Here is a 15,249-nt window from a genome sequence, read left to right as displayed (position 1 = left end):
CCTGGAAGAACTCATAGCCTGGTAGGAAAAAGGCAATTATAATTAATTAATTAATTAGAACAACATCAAGTGAGATCCATGGTGATAATATCACACTTAAGCAATTATTTAATCCCTTTTTAACTTAATAGTATATCATAAGCACATCCCTGCCATTAACTCTCCATAAACCTCACTTCAGTGACTAGATCTGATGGATGTGCCATAATTTACTTAACCAGCCTTCTACTGTTGGACATTAGGCTGTTTTCTATTTTTTGCTCATGTCAGTAACACTACCATGACCAACTGCACTGTGATTAGATTGCAGGGGTTGGAGGCAACTCAAGTTTTGGTATCACCTTTGTAAAGATGCTGCCCTCAACCATGGGTAGGCAGAATGCCCCCTATGGGGGAGTATCCAGAAGTACTCATATTCTTCCTTTTCATCAAACTTCTTAGACTCTCATTTTCCAGGAAGCTGGGTGGGATAGGTCAGAGATGTAAGGCAGTACCTGGTATTGGCATCTGGCCTCCAAAGGGAATCCTGATTCCCATTATGGGCCTTGGTAGCACCCATTTGCGGTAGCTTGTTTCTGAGAGATGGTCCCTGTTTCAAGGGTCTCTGAGATCATCCACACATTCAATGACTTGCTAGGACTCACAGAGGTTGTTATACTCAAATCTGTAGTTTATTACAGTGGCAGGATCAGCAAGAGAGAAAGACACATCAGGTAACATTTGGAAGGCTCCACACTCAGACTTCTGATGCTCTTTCCCTCCCTCCCCAGGAATGGACGTTGAGAGAGCTCCTTTACCTAGTAGCAAGATGAGGCAACACACATGCAATGTTTCTGCCCAGAGAAGTCCATCTGAGATTCAAAGCTCATGTTTTTGGGGGCTCATCGCATAGACAGCCACAAGACTCACAATTCCAGATTCTCAGAAAGAAAGCTGGTGTTGGTGCCTGCAGCTTGGCAAAACAACCTTATAGCATAGGGAACATTCCAACAGCCAAGTTCCCAGATACCAGCCAAGGACCAGCCCTATAATCAGACCTGCTACATTAACTCTTCCTACACAGTCCCCAGTGAGCCAGGTATCCTGGTAGCCATGCATTTGTCTAGTTCCCTCCTACATAGAATCTGAGCTGGCCCCATGACTCACTTTAACCAACAAAATGTGCTAGAAGTGATGCTGTGTGACTTCCAAGGTTGGCCTTCAGAGATCTCCAGCTTCCTTCTTTGCCATTTGCAATGTTCCCTCTTGGAGCTGTTTTGTAAGAAGTCTGGCCACATTGCTAGAAAGACTATATGGAGAGGTTATATGGGGAGAAAGAGAACCTGAGATGTCATAGAGGAAGACCAAAAAATTTAGCCAAGGGCAAGAACTGAGTCCCCAGACATGTGACCCTAGTCAAAGAGTTGCAGCCAACCCTGCCATGAGAACCATCCTTGCTGAGGTGCCATGTGAGTGGTGATGACATCTTAGATGTCCCAACTCTACCCGGCATCCTGTGGAGTAGATAGAGACAAGCTCCTCTCAAAGGGGACCTGAACTCCCAGTTTTGGCCATGCTTAAACTAGCTGCATCCTTCAAGCTTTTGGTCTTCTGGAGCCTATGGTATTCTGTAGGAACTCAGTCATATAACACCCCAAGTTAGATTAAGCTGAAAGTCACAGCACATTGGAGTGGCCACAGCAATGTGGACTCTACCCAATACTACAGGTACCGCAGTGACAACACTGTCTTCCTTGGTCATTGTTGACTGAGTCACAATGTCATTGTGACACTCATGACTTTCCTCTTTTCCATATCTGTAAAATGGGAATAAGACCTGTCCAAGGCCGGGGGCAGTGGCTGATGCTTGTAATCCCAGCACTTTTCGAGTCTAAGGCAGGCAGATCACTTGAGGTCAGGAGTTCAAGACCAGCCTGGCCAACATGATGAAACCTCATCTCTACTGAAAATACAAAAATTAGCTGGGCATGGTTGGTGCATGCCTGTAATCCCAGCTACTCAGGAGGCTGAGGCAGGAGAATCACTTGAACCTGGGAGGTGTAGGTTGCAGTAAGCTGAGATTGCACATTCCACTCCAGCCTGGGTGACAGAGCGAGACTCTGTCTCAAAAAAAAAAAAAAAAATCTGTCTCATGGGGTTGTGGTGAGGATTTAACAAGGTAATATTTATAAGGGACTATGGTAGCCAGACTCTAAGACAAGCTTGTCCAACCCATGGCTCATAGGCCACATGTGGCCCAGGATGGCTTTGAATGCAGCCCAACACAAATTTGTAAAATTTCTTAAAACATTATGAGATTTTTTTGCGATTTTTTTTTTTTTGCTCATCGGCTATCGTTAGTTTTCGTGTATTTTATGTGCGGTCCAAGATAATTCTTCTTCTTCCAGTGTGGCCCAGGGAAGCCAAAAGATTGGACACCCCTGCTCTAAGACATCCTCCAGTGATCCAACCTCCTACTATCCACACCGTTGTGTAATGTTCCCCCCACAACTCCCCACCGAGTGGGGGCAAGACCTGGGACTCACTTCAAACCAATACAATACAACAAAAGTGATGGGATATCATTTCCGTGATTATAACTTCTGTCCTCCTAGCTGAGTGTCTCTCTCATGGGCTTTGATGTTGTATGATGTCCTATGGAGAGGCCCACATGGCAAGGAACAGAGGGCAGCACCCCTGAGGAGCCTTAGTCCAACAGCCCACGAGGAATCAGATCCTGCCAACAACCATGTGAGCTTGGGAGATCTTTCCCCAGTTGAGCCTCCAGATGAGATCCCATTGGCACCTTGATTGCAGACTTGTGGGAGACCCTGGCCCAGCTAAGTCACGCTCAGACCCCTGACCCACAGAACTGTGAGATAATACATATGTGTCGATATAAGCCAGTAAGTTTGCAGTAATTTTTTACATAGCAATAAATAACCAATATGAGTACTAAGTACAGAGTCTGGCAGATAGGGTGTGCTCACAAGGGTGACTGATCGTATTTCCACTGTAGATACCTCCAGCTGACTGCCCTGACATAGGAGTAGAAACTCAACCACTTGCAGAATCAGAGTTCCCTTAGGGTATAGGGCACATCTGAAAGTATATCCAGCATTTGGCAAACACAGAGCACCAACTATGTGCTAGGACAAGGGATACCGCAGTGGAAAAGTCCACCCTGGCTCCTGCCTTTATGTGCTTATGTTCTAATGGAAAGACAGGCATAAAATAAAAACTATATAAACAATTACATAATCACAAATGTCTGTAGGATACAGAGGTATGCATGTGTATTGATAAAGCTAGTAACAATAGCTTCTTAGTACTGAATACTTGAGAAGGACCAGACACTGCAGCATAAAATTTATAGACATCATCTCACTTATCTCCAGAGAACTCACTGACACCTGTATCCTTGCCATATGAATAGGGAAACTCAGGCCTGGAAACCTTAAATAACAAGGTTTATACAGCCAGGATTTCAGCCCAAGAGGTCTGTCTCCAAAATCCACCCTCTCTCCACCACACTTTCTCCTTCTGCCTCTCTTCATTTACCTTTATTAATTGCCTTATTCAGATCCTCTCTGTTTCCTTTACCATCTAGTTGACTCATCAAAGACTGAGAGTGCTGTGTGAAGAGCCTCCTATTCCATTTGCCTGGGTGACATCCTAGCCTATGAATCTGCCTCTCTTTTGAATAGCATTTGGGAAAGCTAGCTGCCTCAGCCTGTAAACAAAGGGTACAGTTGGTCCCCATAAAGATGGTAGGCAGGCACCCTGAGGACCTTGGGCGTCTTTAGATAAGTGTTTCTCAACTGGGAATGGTTTTGCCTCCCCAGGGAGCATTTGACAATGTCTGGTGACAGTTTTGGGTATCACAGCTCAGGAGATGACACTCCTGGCATCTAGTGGGTAGAGTTCAGAGATGCTGCTAAACATCCTAAAATGCACAGGACAGCACCTCTATGACAAGAATCACTTGACCCAAAATACCAATGGTTCCAAGGTTGAACAATCCTGCTTTAGATGAAAAACAAGCCACCTATGGGGTTGAGCCTCAGGGGAAGTGGAACGAGGTGGGAAGAGAGCTTGGGGATGAAAAGAGACCACTCTTTTGGGTCATCAAAGATAGCCATATCCACTTTAGTGAGAATCAGTAAGGCAGCCCTTTCTCCTAAGCTTATGAATCTAGGTCTTGGGTTACTATTTTCTTTTTAATAGAGACTTCATGAATGGGGAGTGTAATTAACGTCAAGCAATTGTCAACACAAATTTTCAGCGTTTCATTGACTCTGAAGTCACCAAAGCCTCCATTCAGTTGACCGTTGACAATAATGCCACTTCCACTGGGGGACGGTCCACCTCCACTCCACTGACGACAGCAGTGTGCTGGGCACGCTTTTGATGTTGAAGCTAGATTTCAGGGAGCGCATTTCAGCTTCTTCAGAAGAGCGACTGTCTAAGGAGTGCAGCACTTTAATTGCTGGGTAGCTAGGTTCATTGGTAATAACATAAAAATTGGGCATTCGCTGAATGCTTCCTGTATGTCAGGCACTGCCCCAAGCACTTTGTGTCTCTTAAATCCCCATAACCACCTCGTGAGACAAGAGTTGCCATTATGCCCATTTTACAGGCATGTAAATAGAGGCACAAAGCGTTCTGCAACCTGCCTGAGGTCACCCAGCCAGGAAATGGTGGAACCGGGACTTGAACCTAGGCCGGCTGCCTCCAGAGTCTGCATCCCAAGGCGCTGCCCCTTATTGCCTCTGCAATTGTTAATTACCAGTGAATTTTACCTCTGCATTTAAAAATGCAAGACCCTAGAATTTGATGTGCAGGAAATGGATTTTTATTGATTGGAGGATATTTAGTTTTCAGACCTGCTATTCATTCAAACTCCTCTTTGCTCTCTCCTTCCCTCCAAATTGGCAAGGAGTGATTGTTTATCTACAGAGTATTTGCATTGGTATTCACCTGATGGTTGCTTTGATGAAATGAACTCTGAAGGGTTCCTGTTATTACTTTCAGATATTCCCTCTTGATTCCATTTTTGCTCGTTATAATTTAGTTTCAAGATCATGAGTATATCCAGCTTTTTCTTTACATGCCTTGGACCGGCCATTGGCTTGCAGAAATTTTATTTTTAATATTACTCATGCTACAAATGGATCTGAGAACAAGCTCTTGAAGACCCAAAGCCCTGAGCAGGTTGCAGAATACTCAGAATTCGTGGCCCATGGGCCTAAAATCCCCAGAAATCTCAAATCCACACATGGCTTAGTCCTAAGGATTGATGAGTTTTGATCCTCTGTCCCACTCAGCAGAGAGACTTTGATGGGCAGAGCCAGAGGTAGGTGAGTTGAAGGAAGTTCTTAAATCAGACCCTTTGTGCCAGAGCGTGTGAATACATAATCTCCCGCATATGCCAGGATACACAATACATCATCATCCATAATCGTAATATGGCTTCATAGATCACCTGCTTATAATAAATAGCATATCATCTGCTCATAATATTTTATCATATTATATTATGTCATCTGCTCACATCATATATTATGTGATCGACATGCAGCATTTCATCCCAGAAGGGGCATCTTCAGATATATTTGTTTAAAAATATATATATTTATATGTGCTGCTGACTTTTGTTAGAAGGCGAGGAGTTTCTCACAGGTTCTGGAGGCTGACATGAAGGAAGGCAGAAAAATCCCAGCACCACATAGCCTGTAGCACCTCATCTATGACACATAGTTTAGGCCAGACTCATAGAAAAAGTATTTGGCTTTCTGCACTAAACTGGTCAAAAATGTAGCATCTCTGACCCCACCCCAGACCTGCTGAATCAGACTTTGCATTTTGATAAGATTTCCAGGTGATCTGTAAGCATGTTACAGTTTAAGACGTGCTGTCTGACAAGACCCTCAAATTTAGCTGCTTCTAAGTAGGAGGCAGGGGTCCTCCGGTCTGTGTACATGTCCTGCAATGACAGATATGTGTGGGGTGATGTTTGCCTCCACTCACACGTGGCAGGACCCCAGGGGCAGACGAAGGACCCCCTCACCTGCAGAGCCCCACACACACACATCCAAGAGAGACTCTCAGACTCCAGAATTCATCCTGGCATTCCTATTCTGTTGACTATGGCTTGGCCCGTGGCTTATAGCCCGTGAGAATTTCTACAAGGCCAATTTTTAAAACTCAGATTTGTCTTTATTCTACCATATCTTTTTAAATGTCACAGGGAATCACGAGGAGGTGGAATTACCTAAGTAAAAATATTTCTCTACCTGTATTTTGCATCTGATTTCTTGTTTCTTCATCCTATCTTAGAACTATATGGGCAAACCCACAGATATTTTATTGCCAGTACTGCTAGAAATTAGAAACATATATTTACAGAGAAATGCTTTAAAAGTAAAATTTTTTAAAACTCCATTCTAATATAGCTTAGCCTCAACAGTGCTGAAGTGTGGGCTAGAGAATTCTTTGTTTTCAGGCTGTGCTGGGCATTACAGGATGCTTAGCAGCAACCCTGGCCTCTACCCACCAGACGCCAGTAGCCTCTCCCCTCCCCAATGAAAAATGGCTCCAGACATTGCCAAAAGTCCCCTGGGGGTCAAAATCGCCCCCTAGTTGAGAACCTCTGTTCTATCCTAAAAATCAAGGACTGATAACACTCTCATAAAAATCCCCTCTCCTGATCCCTCTTTCAGAGATGTTTTGAACCATCAGCAGCTGGGGAGGACAGGGCAGCTGTCAGTCAACACCTTCCCCTGGCCAGGCCTGTGTGTGCCCCAGTGTGAACCCATGGGTGAGCGTGTGTGTGTGTGTGCAAGGAGTACGTATGCGTTATTCCAGTAATTCTTTTATCTTCTGCTCACACCCTGGGCATTATGAACATTCATCAAAATAATTGACGCGGATGAAATTAGCACTTCCTGCTATGTCGGGCAGATAAACTTTGCTGAATATTGATTTCACACAAAGAAAATGACATGTGCTTAGGCCTAACCCTTTATCTGGCTGGACCAGGGAAATGCAGCAGGAGGGGGACGGGGCTGGCCGTCGCCAGTGGAGAAGCGGCCATAAGAATTACTTTTATCTCTTCTTCCACAAGAAGACAAGGGAAGATAAGGCGCTGGAGGGAGAGAAAGCACAGCCCCGGGCACTGGGGAGATGCGCAGAAGGCGTGGGACAGGGCAGTTCTCCGGGGACCAAGGGAGCCAGAGCTGCTAAATTCAGAAGAGGAACAGGGAGCGAATTCAAAAAGAACAGGATGGTGCAGAGGAACAAGGGGATGTGGGGGTCGGCCAGTCTTGGGTTCAAATCCCAGCCCCGTCCCTAAAAATGAGGTGAACAACCACCCCAGTTTGCCAGGGACTGAAGGATTTCCTAGGATGTGGGAATTTTAGTGCTAAACCCAGACAGCCCCAGAAAAATCAGGAGGGCTGGTCACCCTACATTTTAGCTGCATGACATTGGGCAATTGGTCCTCAGTTTCCTCATCTATCGACCTGAGAAAGATGAGACCTATCTCTCTGGCCTCCATGGAGGGAGGTGAAAGCCTCCCATGGAGTTGTGCAATGTGAAGCCCTCCACCATAACACAGACAATTCCAGATCAAGGCCACCTTCTCCTAGAATCCCTCCCTGACCACCTGAGCCCACCAGAGACCTCCGCATGCCATGAAGACTCAGCTGTCTGGCTCTTTCTTCTTGAACTGAGTGACACATAAACTTTTTTTTTTTCTTTGAGACAATCTTGCTCTGTCACCCAGGCTGGAGTGCAGTGGCACAATATCAGCTCACTGCAACCTCCACCTCCCGAATTCAAGCGACTCTCTTGCCTCACCTCCCTGGGACTATAGGTGCGCACCACCATGCCCAGCTAATTTTTGTATTTTTAGTAGAGACGGGATTTCACCATGTTGGTTAGGCTGGTCTCAAACTCCTAGCCTCAAATGATCCACCTGCCTCGGCCTTCCAAAGAGCTGGGAGTACAGGCATGAGCCACTGCGCCAGGCACACATAAACTCTTAACCACATAGTAGCTTTCTTCTTTCACTCCTGCTTTGAAATCAGGAGTTTCCTATCGCTGCTACAATCTAAGGCTGGACAAATCTCTGAGACGTCAGCCTAAGGAAGAAATGATTTATTTCTCCAAGATTCCCAAGTTCACTTTACTGAAGGCCTATTATGTGCCCGGCACTGCACCGGCAGCCAGCAGGGTGACTGCTGACATAAAATAGCCACCTCTTTCTCTGCCTCCTCTTCTTCCTCTTCTCTGGAGAATCCCTGAGCAGCTGTGGGACCCTGGATCCCCTTAGCTAAATGCCTGGTCACATCCTCATGCCATACAGGAAGCACGCTGGCTTTCAGATCAGACCCCAGGATGGGGTCACTGCCACTCTTGAGGCATTCTCAGGGCATGTGTGCGACCTTGGGCAAAGCCCCTGAGGGTCTTACCTGGGGCGCCAACTTGACATTCTTTTTTTTTTTTTTTTTTTTTGAGACAGAGTCTCACTTTGTTGCCCAGGCTGGAGTACAGTGGCGCGGTCTGGGCTAACTGCAACCCCCACTTCCCAGGTTCAAGTGATTCTCCTGCCTCAGCCTCCTGAGTAGCTGAGATTTCAGTCACCCACCACTATGCCTGGCTAATTTTTCTATTTTTAGTAGAGACGGGGCTTCACCACATTGGTTGGCTGGTCTCAAACTCCTGACCTCAAGTGATCCACCTACCTCGGCCTCTCAAAGTGTTGGGTTTACAGGCGAGAGCCACCATGCCAGGCCCAGATTCACGTTCTTGTCCTGCCTCCTTTATTCATGGGGAGGACAAAGTATGGCAAGTGACCAGCAGGAGGGAAAAAGGGCCCTGGGGAAGCAGGCAGGGTAGTGTCGTGGTTAGAACCAGCTGGCCTGGGTCGAGTCTCAGCAATGCCTTTTGCTGTGTGCCCAGGGAGAAGGAAGGCACAAAAGCGTTATTTGCTTTATTTTCTTCCTCATTGAAAAGTAGAATTATAATAGGGCCTACCTGGTAATATTACTGTGAGGAGCAAATTAGCTAATAAAATTTGTAAGGTGCTTAGAATAGTGTCTGGCATATGGCAAGTGTCTGCCATTTTTATCAAAATCCCAGCCACTGTGTTGCTTGACATCAAACACAATGTGAAGGGCGCCCCCTGGGGTTGTACAATGGAGATCCACCAATATGACAGGGACAATACTGGGACAAAGTCACCTCCCCTCAGGTGCCCTCCCTAACTACCCATTCCACAAGACCTCTGTGTACCATGAAGGCCCACAGCTCCAACTGCTCAGCTCACTCCAGAAGCATCTGTGTGAGGCCAGGACTATGTCTTGATCATCTCCATGCCCACCCAGTGATTAGGACAGAAGGGACTGACTGAGCTGGGAAGGCTATGTATGTGGGCAAGCAGCCACCTACTGGGAACATGCGATCTTTCTCCAGTCCCTTACCTCCTCTACAGACAAGTTTGATCAGGATGCAATAATAACAATAGCAATAATGGGTGGGCGTGGTGTAATCCCAGCCTGTAATCCCAGCAATTAAGGAGGCAGAAGCAGGAGGATCGCTAGAGGCCAGGAGTTAGAGACCAGCCTGGGCAACACAGTGAGACCCCATCTCTACAAAATAATGTTTTAAAAATTAGCCAGGCATAGTGGGGCACACCTATGGTCCTGGCTACTCAGGAGACTGAAGCAAGAAGATCCTTTGGGCCCAGGAGTTTGAAGCTGCAATGAGCTATGATTGCACCACTGCTCTCTAGATTGGGTGACAGGGTGAGACCCTGTCTCCAATCAATCAATCAATCAATCAATCAATGATAGTAATAGTAATGGCTGTTACTGATTGAGCTCTTCCCGCTGCCATAACACTTTATATTCTCCTTTAATCCTAGAAGATACACCATGACATGGGTAGCGTATTCTTATTTTTCAGATGAGGAAAGAGTCTCAGAGAGCAGAAGTGACCTGTGCAAGGTGACAAGGCCAGAAAGTGGCAGAGCTGGGACTTGTGCCAGGTGTGCCTGGCTTCAGGGCCCTAATGACCGCCATTCTGCCTCCACTTAGAGGCCATCATAGGAAGCAGCTGTAATGACGTGGAGAGTCCAAGAGGCCTGGGTTCAAGTCCTCCTCCTGCCACATTCCAGTTAACCTGGCAAGAGCCCCTTCATCTCTGTGGGCATCCATTTCCTTCCCTGCAAAATGGGCATCATCTCCCTGCCTCCCCGACTGTTGGGGAGGATTCATGATTAGAGAAGTACCCGGCACAGTGCTGGGAACACAGAGGGGCACAGCGATCACCAGGAGATGCTCCAGGAGCCGTCCCCACAGAGGCGAACATGTGCAATGCTCACCTCCGGCATCCCCTCTACAAAGCAAGAGAACTGGATTTGATCATTTCGAATGCCCCTCTGGCCTGGCTAAGTCTTGGCCTTGACAGTTTGGGGGTCAAATGCTTCTACTTCAGCCCCTGTCAGCCTCCGCCAGGCTCAGAGAGACGTCAGGTCTGAAACGCACCAGTTCAGCCACTCCTGCCTGCTTGCTGGCGTTTCCACGGGCACTGGGCTCCACCCCCTTGGCCATTCCCCACTCAGTGCCCAAGCCTCGCATCCCAATGGGGGGCCGTGGGGCTGCGGCTAATTGCAAATCATTTCTCAGGGCTCCCCGCTGTTCGGCTAAATTCACTGGAACTAATGTGTCCCGAAACAAATTTCACAGAAGAGCCAGGGCAATTACATGACGCTTAGTTCTCCTCCCCACGTCCCCCACCCGGGGCTGCTCCGGGCCAGGTGCAGAGAGGGCTGGGTGGAGTGGGGCCGGGAGCTTGGAGGCAGGAGTCTTCTCTGGGACCAGAATGTTCTTCCCTTCCACCTCTGAACCCCCACCTATGGCCCCCTCTTCACTGTACCTTCTGCTCCTAAATCTTATCCCTGCTCTTACAGCACCCAGCATCACCCTTCCTCCCTTCTTGAATTCAGGAGACATCTTGATGTCTCACAAGCACTGGCTCCAAAACCAGGCAGACTTGAGTTCAAGTCCCAGCCTCAGCATTTATTTGCTGGGTGTGCTTAGAAAAGTCACAACCTCTCTGGGCCTGTTTCCAAATCCCTGAAATAAGGATACCATCACTTGCCTGGCATCAGCCAATGTGAAGATTAAGTCAAGCAGCACAAGTGAAATATTTTATGTAGGTCCGGCACATGGTAAGTTCTTGGTAACTATTGGTCCCCTCTGGCACCTACTTCAGTATGATCATTTCAAAGGGATCAGGTGAACCATCTTTTAGGAGCATCAGAATCAATTCCAAACAAGAGGAACCTGAAAGAAAAGACCCAGCCCCCGCTCCCAGAACCAGGTACCAGCAAGCCCAATCCCCTGCCTGCTGTTCCACCATTCCATCTCACTCCAGCCTCATCCTTTCGGATCTCTCCCATCAGAATAATTCTCCCCTTCCTCCAGGGCTCCTCGGCATGTCCCCTGTGTCTCTCTGAGCGTCTTCATTTTGTTTTGCATTGCTGCTGTCTTGGTTGACTAAAGCTGGGTGCAGTGGCTCACGCCTGTAATCCCAGTAACTCAGGAGGCTGAAGCAGGAGGATCATTTGAGGCCAGGAGTTCGAGACCAGCTTGGGCAACATTGTGAGATCTTATCTCTACAAAAAAATAAAAATAAAGGCTGGGAGTGGTGGCTCACGCCTGTAACTCCAGCACTTTGGGAGGCCGAGGCAGGTGGATCCCTTAAGCCCAGGAGTTTGAGACCAGCCTGGCAACATGGTGAAACCCTGTCTCTACAAAAAATACAATAATAATAATAATAATTTTTAAAATAAAAATTAAAAAAAACTTAGCTAAGTGTGATGGCACATACCTGTAGTTCCATCTACTTGGGAGGCTGAGGTGGGAGGATCACTTGAGTCTAGGAGTTTGAGGCCGCAGTGAGCTATGACTGAGTCACTACACTCCAGCCTGAGTGACAGAGAGAGAACCTGTCTCAAAATAAATAAATGAAAATAAAAATAATTAAAGAACCACGTGGCCAAGACGTGGAAGCCATGCAGGCCAGTTGCCAGCGACCTTTCCCATCACGGTATCTGTGGTGAGCAGCCCCAGATCCTGATGCTATTTGCACCCAGGGGTAACGTGTCCCCTCGGGGCTGGTTCTGAGTCCACTCCTTTGCTTTCGACCCAAGACCGCACCAGCCTGACTGCAGGTGCATCAAGGAGACTGTCCTATATGACTGGATTCACATCATCTTTACTTTCCAAAAGTTAGGAAACCAATCACTCACTCCTTTGCACAAAACTTAAACACACCTAAAATGAGTATATTGAAACATCGAAGTCCAGTGATGACTTCAGCACATACCTGCTGAGCCCCTCCTAAGCACCAGGCCCCATGTAAGGGGCTGAGAAGCCAACAGTGAAGACAGACCCAGTCTCTGTCCTTGGCTGACATTCTTGGGAGAGGAAAGACATTAAACAAGGAAAGACCCATGATCATATCAGTGCCAAGTACAATTAAGATAATAAAGATAAAACAAAAATGATCCAGTGAGTACTAGGTGTTTATTAGATGGGGGATCCTGAGATGGTGACATTTCAACTAGAAACAGTAACAAGAAAAGGGGCCTGAGGCAAAGTTCCAGGAAGGACCAGCAAGTGCAAAGGCCCTGGGGTAGGAATGCACTGGAGTGGCTAGAGGTGCAGGAGCAAGGTGGAAAGCGGAGCAGATGAGATCAGCTGGGCTGGAAGCAAGGGTAAGGTCCTGAAGGTGAGGGGAAGCCACTGGAGGGCTTTATGTAGGGGAAACTGATTTGGGCTTTTAGAAGATCCCTGCAGCTGTGATATGGAGAAGGGATTGGAGGAGGAGTGGAAGCAGAGAGGCCAGTAGGGAAGCTGTCATCTGGGCTCAGATGGGGATGGGGACACTGCAGAGATGCGATCCCATCCAGTCGTCCAGTCATCAGGGGAAACTGAGAGTCTGAGAGGGGACACTGCCTGCCTCAGGCTGCCTGACCAGTCAGTGATGAGGTGCAAATTCGGAGTTCCTGTCTCAGGCCAGGCTCTCTCATTTCACCACCATTAACTGCTCTGTGGGGGAGCCAGGGCAAAGAGAGCTCCAGCTAAGGCTTCCACGCTTCCAGTATTAGAGGACTTACCACTTAAAGAATCCCTGTAGTGTATCCTTTTGTGATGAGAATAATCACCCCTAATTTATCTGCTTCATAAGTTCAGTATCACTTTTCTTTTGAGCGCTGTGAATGTATCTGTATTCCTATCCAGACATACAATACTATTTTAAAAACATAACTTGAGGTTGCTTATGACAGCTGTCATGTCAGTGAGCACTTTTGGGGGCACAGGCTGTGTGATTCGTCTCTGTGTCCCACTGGTACATGAGATGCATGCAATAAATAATAATTCAGAAAAATAACAGGTAGCAATGATTCTACCCTTACTATGTGCCAAGCACTTTCATTAATTTCTTCATCTAGTTCTCATAGTACAGCATGAAGTGGGTTCTGTTACTGTCTCCATTTTATAGATGGGGACACTGAGGCTCAGAGAGGTGAAGCCACTTACCTAGTGTCACACAGCCTGCAAAAGCCAGGCTTGAACCAGGTAACAACTAAAACCATCTCCTGAAACTCAAGGTATACTGTTTGAGGGAGGGAGGGAGGAAGAAGGGAAAGAAGGAAGGAGGGAGGAAGGGGAGGAAGGAAGGAAGGGAGGGAGAGGGAGGAAGGGAGGGAGGGAGCGAAGGAAGGAAGAGGAAGGAAGGAAGGAAGGAAGGAAGGAAGGAAGGAAGGAAGGAAGGAAAGAAGGGAGGGAGGGAGGGGGAAGGAAAGGAGGGAGTGAGGGAGCGGGGAAGGAAGAAAAGAATATTTAGAGATAAAATTCAGTTCATCGAGTTGGGCAGAGCTAGTCTGGAGGCCAAGGCAGGAGGATCACTTGAGCCCAGGAGTTCGAGTTCTGCCTAGGCAACAAAGAGAGACTCCATCTTTAAAAAAAAAAAAAAGAAGGAGGAGAAGGAGAAGGAGAAGGAGAAGGAGAAGGAAGGAAGGAAGGAAGGAAGGAAGGAAGGAAGGAAGGAAGGAAGGAAGGAAGGAAGGAAGGGAGGAAGGGAGGGAGGGAGAGAAAGAGAGAGAGAGAAAGAAAGAAAGAAAGAAAGAAAGAAAGAAAGAAAGAAAGAAAGAAAGAAAGAAAGAAAAGAAAGAAAAGAAAAGAAAGAAAAGAAGAAAGAAAGAAAGAAAGAAAGAAAGAAAGAAAGAAAGAAAGAAAGAAAGAAAGAAAGAAAGAAAATAATGAGTTTAAAAACTCAGTTCCTTTGCCAATCAGTGCTTCTTTCGACCTTAAATGATTCTCTCCATGAGAGGTTTGGCCGCAGCTCCCTGAGAGCTCGCCTCTGCCACTGCAGGGTTTCTGGCGCTCAAAATCTGTTTTCTGCCCTGAACTGGTTGTCACTATGTCCCCAGCCTCTCCTCCAGCCAGTCTCCTTATTCTCTCTTCCCCGCTAGGGAGGAGGGGGTGGGGCTGCTCCCTTATCGGCCCCCATGAATATATACACGTAGGAGTAAGTTGTCTCCTGTGACCCCACCTGCCCTTGGCTAAGCGAATGCAGTGTCAGCCCAGATCATTCCAAAGCCATAAAGATGATATTTAAAAAAAAAGTCGGGGAGTCGGTGGCGGGGAGGGGTGGAGGTGGAGGAGGAGATTACAAAAAAGAGGACGAGCTGCGTGGCTTGCGCTCCTTATCTAACCCGCAGCAGACCTGGCTGGGGGCTTTCTCTCTCCAGGGGGAGGACGCTGTGCAGCCACGTTGGCTGTCTGTCCCCCCTCCACATCACTCCGCTCCAACCTAGCAGATGGCTCCAGCAGGGAAACATCCCAGCTGGGTGCACTGGGAAACCAGAGCCAAGTGAGGGGTGAGGGCAGTCAGAAGGGCATCCACAGCTGAGCAGGGGACGGTGAGTTGAGGTCCCACCAAGCTGTCCCCAAGATGGGGGACTGGGGGACATAGGGACCTGCCTGCCCAGGAGACCCAAGGCACCAGCCAGAAAGAAAGAATGTCCCAGGATGCTGCAGGTCACATTTGGACAACTTCGTTATTTTTATGAATATTGACTCGGGGAGCTGGGGGGAGGTGGAGGAAGGGATGGATAGGTGATACTGGGAGGAACAAGTAGATGAGGGGTAGGACAGAGAAAGATGGTGCCAGGAGGAGAGAACACAGTCTAAA

The 15,249-nt window shown here is 47.4% G+C and overlaps 1 long non-coding RNA gene across 1 annotated transcript; it reads right to left on the bottom strand.

Annotated features, from left to right (window-relative positions):
* Positions 1-681: 681 nt before the first annotated feature.
* LOC129460481 (uncharacterized) lies at positions 682-1,685 on the bottom strand. The gene is made up of 3 exons (XR_008650238.2): positions 1,486-1,685; positions 1,147-1,288; positions 682-797 (listed from the first exon to the last, which is right to left on the bottom strand). It is a non-coding gene; the product is annotated as an uncharacterized lncRNA (long non-coding RNA).
* Between the last annotated feature and the right edge of the window lie 13,564 nt (positions 1,686-15,249).

Source organism: Symphalangus syndactylus, chromosome 13, assembly GCF_028878055.3.
Source record: "Symphalangus syndactylus isolate Jambi chromosome 13, NHGRI_mSymSyn1-v2.1_pri, whole genome shotgun sequence".
Lineage (NCBI taxonomy): Eukaryota > Metazoa > Chordata > Mammalia > Primates > Hylobatidae > Symphalangus > Symphalangus syndactylus.
Note: the sequence above shows the minus strand (reverse complement) of the source record. Positions and strands in the feature narration are given on the sequence as shown.